The 13,079-nt window shown below is 41.6% G+C and overlaps 1 pseudogene; it reads left to right on the top strand.

The window, feature by feature from the left end:
* LOC115141262 (intraflagellar transport protein 80 homolog) overlaps nucleotides 1-12,124 on the top strand; it is a 94,241-nt pseudogene extending 82,117 nt beyond the window's left edge.
* Nucleotides 12,125-13,079: the final 955 nt, after the last annotated feature.

Genomic DNA, 13,079 nt, shown 5'->3' with positions numbered 1-13,079 from the left:
AAGCCCCCTCTTGTCTATAGAGAACTTCTTGTGAATGGTTCTGCCACTCTGCACACTATTGTGACCAAACTATTGTGACCAAAATCTACTGTGGTGCCCCAAAGGAGGATGCCAAACACTTCCTGAGGCACTTGCCCTTTCTGGATGATCTAAAGAACCACCTTGGAATGTCAGTGGCGAGTGGAGAAACAGAGGTAAACTTTTACTTGAAACCAGCAGAGGCAAAACAGATTGTAGCCTCTGTCTATGATCAACTGGCCTAGAGCTCAGAATCCAATATGATTCTTCAGTGTAGTGTCTCCTCCAGGAGCCAAATAGTGTCTAGAGATATCGCCTGCCTGATTGTGAGAGCCATGATGAAACTCCTTCCCAATATGTATGGACAGTAACATGTAAAACCTGGATACTGTGGAGAGCACAAAGCTGTGAGCTACTGGACACTAACGTCTACTGGTAATGTCCCTTATGCCCTATTTCTGGACATCATAGACAAATGTGTCCATACCATCTTTCCAATTGAGCCTGCCATGTGAATTGTGAAGATGTGAGGAAGACGAGTTCACCAAAGCTCCAAAGAGCAAGGCTCTCCTGCGAGGGTTGAATAAACTACCTGGATTGTGAAGAGAACCTGGGCCAGGTTTCCTCTGAGCTACATATGTTACAGAATTCCATGCTTACCAACTCAATATTGATGCCCTCATGTAGAATGGATGGATGGATGGATGGGTGTATAACGCAAACGTCTAGCAACCCAAAGATTGCGTGTTCGATTCGCATCACGGACAACTTTAGCTAATTAGCAATTTTGTAACTACTACTTTTGAGCTACTTAGCATGTTAGTTACCCTTTAACCAGTGGCGATTTTAGCATGTAAATCTTGATGGATTTTTAAAACATAACTGATATGGCTGACTTGCTTAAACAAGTGTGGTTTCTATGGACATTTGAGATGTACAAACTATGGCATAAGGGAATGATGACAGGATAAGAGGCAATCTGTATTTCAATGAAAACATTAATGACTGAGCTAAGACGGACATAGTCAATATCACTATTTATTCAGCACTTTTGAAATGGGCCGATCTTACAGTGTTCTCCCTGTACACCAAGTCAGAACCGTATGATAAATAAAGGGGGCATATAAACAGACAATGAAAGCTTTTACAATATTCAATGATGACATTCTTTATTTATTTATTTTTAGTTCAAACATTTTTTATTGAACACGCACAAGAATGGTTTATAGGTATAAAAGACAAGTATGCAATTCTTATCTAAACATTAAAGAGCAGACAGAAACAACAAGACCCAGAGTTCTAGGTATAAAACAAGACATACAGAACAAGAACAGGATAGGACGAAAGACGGTAGATGTCACCCCAACCCCCTTATTCCCCTCCCCCTTATTCCCCCCTATTCCTCTCCAAACTGCTCGGGTGGCGGGGCCAGCACATGCTGCCCAAAGGTAGATTCAAATATTACATTTGCGAGTGAGTTAAAATGTACAAATTCACAGCGCCGACTGGTCCAAGTAAGAGAGGAAAGGCTGCCAGATTTGATCAAATGTTGATAATTTATTGTTCAGAATATATCTCATTCTTTCTAAGTGTACAGTGTTTGCCAATTCGCTGAGACATAATTTGGTAGAGGGAGCTTCCTCCTTTTCCAAAACAACAAGATCATTTCTTTTGCCGAAATGAGAATGTAAGAGATTAGTTGTTTTGGGGGGTTGGTTAATCCGTTTAGGGAATCAGACACTCCCAGGATTATCAGAAGCGGGTCTGGGTCTATTGAAGTCACCAGAACTTCAGAGAGGATCCTAAAAAATTCCACACCAATAACCATACAAGTTAAAGCACTCTTCCCAGTCTGCCACCGAGATGTCAGTCCCTAGTTCTTCCTCCCAATTTGCCTTAATGGCATCTGTAGAAGGTGTGCTAACAGATTGAAAAGCATCATATAGATGCGATATCAGTTTATCTGAGGTGGGGCATATTTTTATGCATCCGTCAAACATGGAAGGTTTGGCATTCCCAAATGTTGGGAGGAGTTTTCTAACATAGTCTCTAATTTGTAGGTATCTGAAAAAATGACTTATGGGAAGATTATAAGTTTCCCTCAGCAACTCAAAGGAAGCAAAGGTCCCCTCTATGTATAAATCCCCTATGGTACTTATCCCCAACTCTCCCCATCGCTCAAATGTGTTATCAAGGTTAGAGGGAGCAAAGGAGGGATTCCTGACAACAGGGAGCATGAATGACATTGGTCTGAGCTCAAAGTGGACTTTAATTTGCTTCCAGATTCGGACTGTGCTATGTATAATAGGATTGTTACGATAAAGTGACATCTCCAGATTGGCAGGCGACAGAATCACAGCACCAATAGAGAAGGGGTGACACTCCTCACGCTCCATACTAAGCCAGCTGGATGACGGAAGTGCGTCATCCAGCAGAGACGTAACAACGCGGAGTTTAGCGGCCCAGTAATAAAATATAACATTTGGGAGAGACAATCCTCCTTCCATCTTGGATTTACAGAGGTGTTTTTTTACCTATCCTGTGTGTTTTATAATCCCAGATGAAAGAATTGATAATTGAGTCCAGTTGTTTATGAAAGGACTTAGGTATGAATACTGGGATGTTCTGGTATTGGTAGAGCAGTTGTGTGAGGAAGACCATTTTAATGGCATTAATTCTTCTGAGCAGAGAAATTGGGAGAGTTCTCCAAAATTGTATGTTTGCCTTGAGTTTTTGCATCAGAGAGGGGAAATTCTCTTTAAATAGTGAGGAGTATTGTTTGGTAACTACAATTCCTAGGTAGGTAAACTTTTCTGAAATTTAGCCAGGAGGTGTTTTGCAACCGTATGGGCATTAATTTGCTCTTGTTTCAATTTATTCTGTATCCCGAGAAGCTACCAAACAAATGAATCACATCAAGGATAGCTGGCATACTTGCTTGGGGTGTGTGATGATGTTTTGGGGTTCTTGCTGGGCAACACGGACTTTCAACTCCCTCCAAAGATTTTCTATGGGGTTGAGATCTGGAGACTGGCTAGGCCACTCCAGGACCTTGAAATGCTTCTTACGAAGCCACTCCTTCGTTGCCCGGGCGGTGTGTTTGGGATCATTGTCATGCTGAAAGACCCAGCCACGTTTCATCTTCAATGCCCTTGATGATGGAAGGAGGTTTTCACTCAAAATCTCACGATACATGGCCCCATTCATTCTTTCCTTTACACAGATCAGTCGTCCTGGTCCCTTTGCAGAAAAACAGCTCCAAAGCATGATGTTTCCACCCCCATGCTTCACAGTAGGTATGGTGTTCTTTGGATGCAACTCAGCATTCTTTGTCCTCCAAACACGACGAGTTGAGTTTTTACCAAAAAGTTATATTTTGGTTTCATCTGACCATATGACATTCTCCCAATCTTCTTCTGGAACATCCAAATGCTCTCTAGTAAACTTCAGATGGGCCTGGACATGTACTGGTTTATGCAGGGGGACACGTCTGGCACTGCAGGATTTGAGTCCCTGGCGGTGTAGTGTGTTACTGATGGTAGGCTTTGTTACTTTGGTCCCAGCTCTCTGCAGGTCATTCACTAGGTCCCCCCCCGTGTGGTTCTGGGATTTTTGCTCACCGTTCTTGTGATCATTTTGACCCCACGGGGTGAGATCTTGCGTGGAGCCCCAGATCTAGGGAGATTATCAGTGGTCTTGTATGTCTTCCATTTCCTAATAATTGCTCCCACAGTTGATTTCTTCAAACCAAGCTGCTTACCTATTGCAGATTCAGTCTTCCCAGCCTGGTGCAGGTCTGCAATTTTGTTTCTGGTGTCCTTTGACAGCTCTTTGGTCTTGGTCATTGTGGAGTTTGGAGTGTGACTGTTTGAGGTTGTGAACAGGTGTCTTTTATACTGATAACAAGTTAAAACAGGTGCCATTAATACAGGTAATGAGTGGAGGACAGAGGAGCCTCTTAAAGTTACAGGTCTGTGAGAGCCAGAAATCTTGCATGTTTGTAGCTGACCAAATACTTATTTTCCACGATAATTTGCAAATAAATTCATTAAAAATCCTACAATGTGATTTTCTGGATTTTTTTTCTCAGTTCAGTCGTCAAGCCGGAATCAAAGTAAAATGAACGTTAAATGAGAGCTCTGACTGCCCTCCATTGGCCGGCTCAGCGTCTTACCCGTTCGGTAGCCCTTGCTGAGACAGTTTAATAAGGTTTCATCAGCAGTCCATAACACACAATGACAAGGCGCTCTAACCTGTATATTCCTGGATTAACTTCTCTGCGTCCAAAATTGAGGAGAGACAAATCTTCTCACCGGAAGGAGGGGTAGTTCTGAGTCTTGCAGGGAAGAGCAAGGCTGGGCGAAGATGGATTTTGTAGAGTTTGGTCATGACATCTCTGTAGCCGGCGCAATGCTTTGCCGCATAATCCTCATAGACACGGCCCTGTCCTTTATGTAACAGATTACCCCTCATTCGAGGACGTCGGCCCGGACCAGGCACTGGGACAAGAGCGCAATGTGCACGGTCCAGCTGGGGAACCGAAGCCAAGACATCCGATCGCATTGCATCCCTTAATAGCTTGGCGAAGAAGTCGGTGTGGCGAGAGCCAGCCTCCACCAGACCAACAACGAGAAGGTTATGACGTCTGGATCGGCCCTCTAGGTCGCCCACTTTCACAGAAAGCCTCTGCACACTATCCTGCAAGGACGTGCATAGCTTCTCGAACTTGTCGATCCTACCAGCGTTGAATTCCGAAGCTTTCTCAAGGTCCACAATACTCTGGCCCTGTGAAGCAACTGTTCAAGCGTTGGTGCTCTCGATTTCAGTGTCCAGTTCAGCAATAGTAGCCTTAAGATCCTCAGCCATAGCAACACGTAGTTATCCAAGAGCCCAGGTAAGTGCTGTAAGTGTCACGTTGTTACCTGTGCCTTCTGCCATGTCTGTCTCGTTGTTTGGTGGGGAGTAGGCCTCCAATGTGGATTTATTGTCCTTTGGTCGCTTATTACTTTGCATTTTCACATAGAAAGTTACAATATTGTATTAGAAAGAGACGTAAAAGTGCCATAAAGTAGGTTAAGTTAGATTGTTTCGCAAAAAAGTTGCAGGAGCCTCTCTCACACACAGCCTTTCACTCCAACATGCTAGCTCCGCTCCTAACAATGACATTTCTATAAAACAGCGTATAGGCTACATGTGCACCACCAATTCAGAACAGTAGGCTAAATTATGAGGTTAAAAGGACCAAATTATTAGGGTGAGGCACATGGGCAGCCAACAGTTTACTACACAACATACACTGACATGCTGTTTGGTCAGCATGTTAGTATTACTTTCTTAGCTACAGTATACATATCTCACTGGCATATTACATAATTTATGCAGCAGCATACTCCAAGACACTCTTGGACTCAGCGTTGTACCGTGCTAACTTGAACAGGAAGGTGGTGCGGCAAATTCGGTCATTAAACTTTTTCATCAAAGTCTGGCATTCTCTGGATTTAGGGCGCTTTCAAGTCTAAAACTATTTGTTTTTAAATATATGTAGTTGCTAAAATATACTAAAGTATTACAAGTAATAGCATGAATAACTGAAAAAAAGTAAAGTACAGACACACAAAAAACAACTGAAGTGGTACATTAAAGTATTTTTTACTTAAGTACTTTACACCACTGGTAAATGTTTATCCTTTTAAGCTTGGAAAAGAGACCCTTAAACTCAGACTTGGACCACACACCCTCTCCACCGAATAACAGACAGGGGACGCAAAATAATGATTGCTTTGCTTTTCCAACTTGTTGTGTAATGTTTATGTACAATGTCCGATGAGCACCGATACGTTTATTTATAAAAAATGTTAACCCCCTTTTTCTTCCCAATCTCGATCTTGTCTCATCGCTGCAACTCCCTAACGGGCTTGGGAGGCGAAGGTCGAGTCATGCATCCTCCGAAACATTTTATCTATAATTTATATCATATGACAATGATTGAAAAGGATTTGCCAGTAGATTGTCGACTTGATTCATGATGATGACTGCTAGCTAAGATTTTAAAAGTACGATGTTGACATGATCAGTCCAAGCTACGGTAGATATAACGTGATTTGACGTCATTTTATCTGTGGCCAATGACCTTGAGCCTTCATGGATGGGCATTTCTAATGTTAATCTTTGGCAGCACCCAAGGAGGCTTGAACTTTCTAGCTCTCCCTGTAGATTTTGAGGTGACGTAGTGTCCCCATGAGTGTCCCCTAATGTTAGCAACAACAAATTGGAATTCGTAACATATCATACATTTTGCAAATTTGTAACATACTGTACATTTTGAAAATTGGTAACATATTGTATGAATTGCATTCATAAAATATTATACGAATTGCAATTCATGACATATCATACGAATTACATTTCGTAGTTACGAATTACGAGTTAAAAACAGAATGGGGATGAGGTAGGTAAAAATGGGTGGGCTATTTACCGATAGACTATGTACAGCTGCAGCGATCGGTTAGCTGCTCAGATAGCAGATGTTTGAAGTTGGTGAGGGAGATAAGTCTCCAACTTCAGCGATTTTTGCAATTCGTTCCAGTCACAGGCAGCAGAGAACTGGAACGAAAGGCGGCCAAATGAGGTGTTGGCTTTAGGGATGATCAGTGAGATACACCTGCTGGAGCGCGTGCTGCGGGTGGGTGTTGCCATCGTGACCAGTGAACTGAGATAAGGCGGAGCTTTACCTAGCATGGACTTGTAGATGACCTGGAGCCAGTGGGTCTGGCAACAAATATGTAGCGAGGGCCAGCCGACTAGAGCATACAGGTCGCAGTGGTGGGTGGTATAAGGTGCTTTAGTGACAAAACGGATGGCACTGTGATAAACTGCATCCAGTTTGCTGAGTAGTGTTGGAAGCCATTTTGTAGATGACATCGCCGAAGTAGAGGATCGGTAGGATAGTCAGTTTTACTAGGGTAAGTTTGGCAGCGTGAGTGAAGGAGGCTTTGTTGCGGAATAGAAAGCCGACTCTAGATTTGATTTTCGATTGGCGATGTTTGATATGAGTCTGGAAGGAGAGTTTACAGTCTAGCCAGACACCTATGTACTTATAGATGTCCACATATTCAAGGTCGGAACCATCCAGGGTGGTGATGCTAGTCAGGCGTGCGGATGCAGGCAGCGAACGGTTGAAAAGCATGCATTTGGTTTTTACTGGCATTTAAGAGCAGTTGGAGGCCACGGAAGGAGTGTTGTATGGCATTGAAGCTCGTTTGGAGGTTAGATAGCACAGTGTCCAAGGATGGGCCGGAAGTATATAGAATGGTGTCGTCTTCATAGAGGTGGATCAGGGAATCGCCCACAGCAAGAGCAACATCATTGATATATACAGAGAAAAGAGTCGGCCCGAGAATTGAACCCTGTGGCACCCCCATAGCAGGAGATGTTTTGAAACAGTTACTGCTTCGCATACAAGCCACCACAGACGTGGTGGGCCTGGCACAACTCCTGGTATATGTCCGTTACGTTTATGGGGGGTCAATTAAGGAAGACATCCTTTTCTGCAAACCACTGGAAACTAGAACAACAGGAGAGGATATTTTTAAAGTACTGGACAGCTTTGTGGCATCAAATGGATTTTGGTGGTCAAGATGTGTTGGTATCTGTACTGATGGCACAAAAGCCATAACAGGGAGACATAGTGGAGTGGTAACGCGTGCAAGCAATTGCTCCCGACGCCACTTGGCAAGGATCTTGCTGCCAAGGGAATGCCTGACAGCTTGAATGACATTTTGAACACTACAGTGAAAATGGTTAACTTTGTTAAAGCAAGGCCCCTGAACTCTCGTGTATTTTCTGCGCTATGCAATGGTATGGGCAGAGACCATGTAATGCTTTTACAACATACAGAAGTGCGCTGGTTATCAAGGGGGAAAGTATTGACACATTTTTTTAAATTGAGAGACAAGCTTAAAGTTTTCTTCACTGACCATCATTTTCACTTGTCTGACCGCTTGCATGATGACGAGTTTCTCACACGACTGCCCTATCTGGGTCATGTTTTTTTTCTCCTCGCCTGAATGAATCTAGGATTACAGGGACTCTCCGCAACTATATTCAATGTGCTGTTGGAACTATTCTAATTTGGAACTATTCTCTGTCTGCATTAACACGGACAACACACTGGTCTTTCCATCATTGTCTGATTTTTTTGTGTGTAAATGAACTCAAGCTTACAGACAATGCAAAATGTGATATAGCGAAGCACCTGAGTGAGTCGGGTGTGAAATTCACAGGTACATTCCCGAAACGGATGATTATCCCTGTCATGCCCTGCCTCCAGTCCATTTACCGATATCTGAACAAGAGAGCCTCATCAAAATTGCAACAAGCGGTTCTGTGAAAATGTAATTTAATCAGAAGCCACTGCCAGATTTCTCGATTTGATTGCGCTCAGAGTATTTTGCCTTGGCAAAACGGGCTGTTAAGACACTGATGCCCTTTGCAACCATGTACTTATGTGAGAGTGGATTCTCGGCCCTCACTATCATGAAAACTAAATACAGGCACAGACTGTGTGTGGAAAAAGACTGAAACTATCTCCAATACAACCCAGCATTGCAGAGTTATGTGCATCCTTTCAAGCACACCCTTCTCATTGACCAGTGGTGAGTTATTCACAATTTCGATAAACAAATAAAGTTTTATATCTAAGATGGCTAAATAAAGAGCAAAATTATTGATTATTATTATATATATTTTTTGTGCCCTGGTCCTATAAGAGCTCTTTGTCACTTCCCACGAGCCGGGTTGTGACAAAAACTCACACTCATTCTTATGCTTAATAAATGTATCGTATAGTGTGTGTGTGGCAGGCTTACAATGATGGCAAAAAACAACATTTGAGAGTGCGCTGACCCTGGTGCTAGAGGGGGTACGTAGCTGGAGGTTGAATGTTTGAAGGGGTTCAGGACTATAAAAAGTTTGGGAACCACTGGGATAGTATAATACACAACTTGCAACTTTGAAATGTGTTCTGACAGTCACTCAATTAGCTCATGTCAGATAGCATTTTATAGATTGCTCGGTAAGTTAGTCTTTTCAGCTATCTAAACCTTTTTATTGACCAGGCACAAAGTATTGACGAGGCATGCAAGGCACGTGCCCAGGGGTCCTGATCTCCAGGGGGCCACCATTGATTTAGTTTGTCCTTCTCACTCAGATATCATATGAACATGGCATAAGTCATGGCAAAATGTCAAACATTTCAGGAGATTAGCTTTAAAAACTGCAACATGTTCTCTCCATCCCATGGCAAAATGTGTAGAACTGTAGGAAATCAGCTTTAAAGCTGCACATTTTTCTTTCTGCTGCTGCTAAAAATATATATATTTTTTAAAATCCCCTGGCCCTGATGAACTAGACCCCCGCCTCCTACACCTAGCCGCAGACATCATTGCTCCCCCATAACATGTATTTTTAACCTCACGCTTGATGTTAAGGAAATCCCCAAGTTATGGAAATCTGCTTTTGTACTGCCTCTCCTGAAAGGTGGAGATCCTTCGCTACTTGACAACTATCGACCCCTATCAAAATTGTCTGTACTGTCAAAGGTACTGGAGTCCTTAGTTAATAGGCAGCTAAAGGTCTACTTCCAAGAAAACAACATCTTAGATGGAATGCAATTAGGTTTTAGGTCTGGCCACAGCACTGTTTCAGCAACATTGAACGTTTTAAATGACATCCACTGTGCTCTTGATAAGAAGTTACATTGTGTGTCTGTTTTTATTGATTTGTCGAAGGCTTTTGACACCGTGGACCATGCTGTGTTAGTGCAAAGATGGTGGAAATACTGGTCATGCTGTCACAATCGTCATGGGAAGTAGACCAAGGTGCAGCGTGGTGAGCGTACATTTTCCTTTTTGATAATGTCGCCAACAAAAACAATACTTATTTTCCACCATAATTTGCACATAAATTCATAAAAACTCCTACAATGTGATTTTGTGGATTTTTTTTCTCATTTTGTCTGTCATAGTTGAAGTGTACCTATGATGAAAATTACAGGCCTCCGTCATCTTTTTAAGTGGGAGAACTTGCACAATTGTATATAACATATATCGGCCACATACACATACATACATACATATATATATATATATATATATATATATATATACACACACACACACACACACACACACACACACATACATACATACATACATACATACATACACAAACATTCATACCCCAAAATTATAATCTACACTAATTTAAAATATACACATACATAATAATAATAAAATGCAAAGACAAAAAATAATACTACTAATAATAAAGTACAAATAGTAATTATATGTACTCACACTCACACATAAGACACATGCACCACAGAAGGCTGGTGGGAATCTAATTGGGAGAGCGGCCCACGGATGACAGAATCAGAACGGCACAAAACACCAACTTGCTATCCAGGTGTCTGTGTCTGCCCAGCCCCAACCATCACTCCCAGTCCCCTGCAAGCAATACATATATATATGTATATATATATATATATACAGGCCTCAGCCACTACCCTGAGAGCACTTGATTCAGTGTATCATGCAGCCCTCAGGTTCATTACAAATCAGAAATGTCTAACACATCATTGTGATCTCTACAGCTCTGTTCGCTGGTCGTCATTGACCTTGCGTAGGCTTAAACACTGGTATACACTGATTTAAAAGGCCATATTGGGTCAAATGCCATTTTATCTCTGTTCTTTTTTAGCCAGGTCAGTAAATAAATATCAATCACGGTCCCATTCTGATTTGCTTCTAACAGTACCAAAAATTAGAACAGGTCATGGTAGAAATAGTTTTAGTTACATAGCACCGTGGTCCTGGAATTCTCTCCTGAACATTTTAAAATGTGATGATCTAGTTTCGTTGGTGGAGTTTAAACACTGGATCGATGTATAAATCAATATCAGAGTGTAAGTGTTTTTAGGCCAGCTGTTTTTAGTCAAGATGTTTGTGTTTTTAATGTAATATGTAATTGTTGTACTGTATGTGTGTTTATAGTTGTGTTTAATGTTGTTTTAGTGTATGTAAGTTGTTTTGTCTGAAACGTTGTTCCCCCTGCTGCTATTGGACCAGGTCTCTCTTGGAAAAGAGATGTTATCTCAATGAGAAAAAACCTGTATGAATAAAGATTTTTAAAAAAGAAGAAAAAAAAAGAGGAGTATCACTTCAATGTTGAGGTGGGGGGCGCCCCAACCAGATCTCGCTTAGGGCCACCAAAATACTAGAAATGCACTTGTATGTGGAGAAGGGTAAGCTCTATGTCATCCTGAATGGTTCGGGTTGGTAGAGAATGGCGCTTGCACCGCCAGCGTTGTGGGTTTGATTCCCGGGACCACCCATATGTAAAATGTCTTCGTTAAAACCTTCTGCTAAATGGCATATATTATTATTATATGAATACAACTACAGTCTGTAGGTCACATAGATGTGGTTTAGTGAGTTACAACTGTGGTGATATTTGTCGGTTTACAGTGTGCAGCAGACTTTCCAGCCTCATTGAAACTAGGACAGACAGAATTGAAAGCTCAAAACTAAACAGGTGGGCCAACAAATCACATGTACACGCTCTCCAACGAGTGTAGAGGATTCGGAGATGAATACTAAAATACTTCATCTTATCTTTTAGGTGACCTTCGCAAATCTCCCAAGAAGAAAGGGTTGCTAAAGAGAGTTTGGAGGACTGCGAAACGAGTCATCTGTGGCTGCTGTAGACATGCCAGGAGCCAGGACTAAAATACATAGCCATTGTTGGCCTCGTTCGACACTTTGTAAAACAGACAAATCAAGTCTTTTTCATGGTTGAATCTCTATTTTGTCATTTAAAGCATTGTTGACATGATTACATTCTTTGGTCATTACATTTTACAGGGTTGTTTTCTAATTTTCTAACTGTGAATTTGTGTGTAAAGAATATTCTATTACATCAGTGGAAACCCCTCAGAGTTACAGAAGCAGTACTTCACAACACAATTGGTAAATAATTACTTTAAAAAAGATTTTCACTAGTTTCACTAATTCTAACGCAGAAAATGTATTAAAGGGATTGGTACACATCTATTGTAATCTCCTTTAACCATTAAAATGGGGTGGCGACAGATCTCGCCTCATTAAAAATGAATGGCTCTGTCAGTGTGGTTTGCAATGGGTCCCATTAAGAGAGTGTATGACTTCACATTAGCACATAGAAGACCCCAGAGAACACAGTTATGGGAGCAACCATAAAACAGCATTTATATCATATATTCTAATCTAAGCCAAAAGTGTAGCCGAGGCTACAGCTCATTAATTAATAAAGTATGTCATGTCCGTGGTTGCTCAATCAATTTCTATTCATGCCTATAGGCCTACATTCCCTACCTGTAAACGATGGCAATGGGCCCCTGCACTTAGACTTGGCTTAACGCATTAGAACAAAGTCTACAGTGAAGGTAGGCCTCTTAGTCTATAGCCTACTGTAACACCATCATGTTAAGTGTTGGTAATCTCAGGCTCAGTTAACCCTATTGTGAAATAGGCCTAAGTAAATATGAATAATAAATAAGTCTTCAAGTCAAAGAACCTTAAATATATACATTTTCTATAGAAGCTAATTTGAACAAATCCTCAATGTACTGTCATCAGTTTTTGTTGTCTACTTCTAAAAGACTCCTAGCCCACCAGTCCGTTTCTCATAAACAACAGCTAATGCACCAAATTCAATTACCAGAGCATTATGACGTGAATTCAGTGGAAGAGGAACATCAACGAGCCTAATTTATGCAGCATCATATTTCTAGCAGTAATCGGCCTCTATTAGGGACATGCGATACCAGGGCCCTCTGCTTTAAACAGATAAACAAAAACACAATCAATCACAGTTTAGTGGCCTGTATAGTCATATCAGGATTAGGCCCTGCTATGACCATTATAGTAACAATAATACTGTTCCTGGTTTGTCGAGTTACTCCTCCAAAACCATAACTAGATCAAATCCCCCCCGCTTCTCCCCTGCCTACCCCTCACGCCCCG

Source organism: Oncorhynchus nerka, linkage group LG14 (genome assembly GCF_034236695.1).
Source record: "Oncorhynchus nerka isolate Pitt River linkage group LG14, Oner_Uvic_2.0, whole genome shotgun sequence".
NCBI lineage: Eukaryota > Metazoa > Chordata > Actinopteri > Salmoniformes > Salmonidae > Oncorhynchus > Oncorhynchus nerka.
Note: the sequence above shows the minus strand (reverse complement) of the source record. Positions and strands in the feature narration are given on the sequence as shown.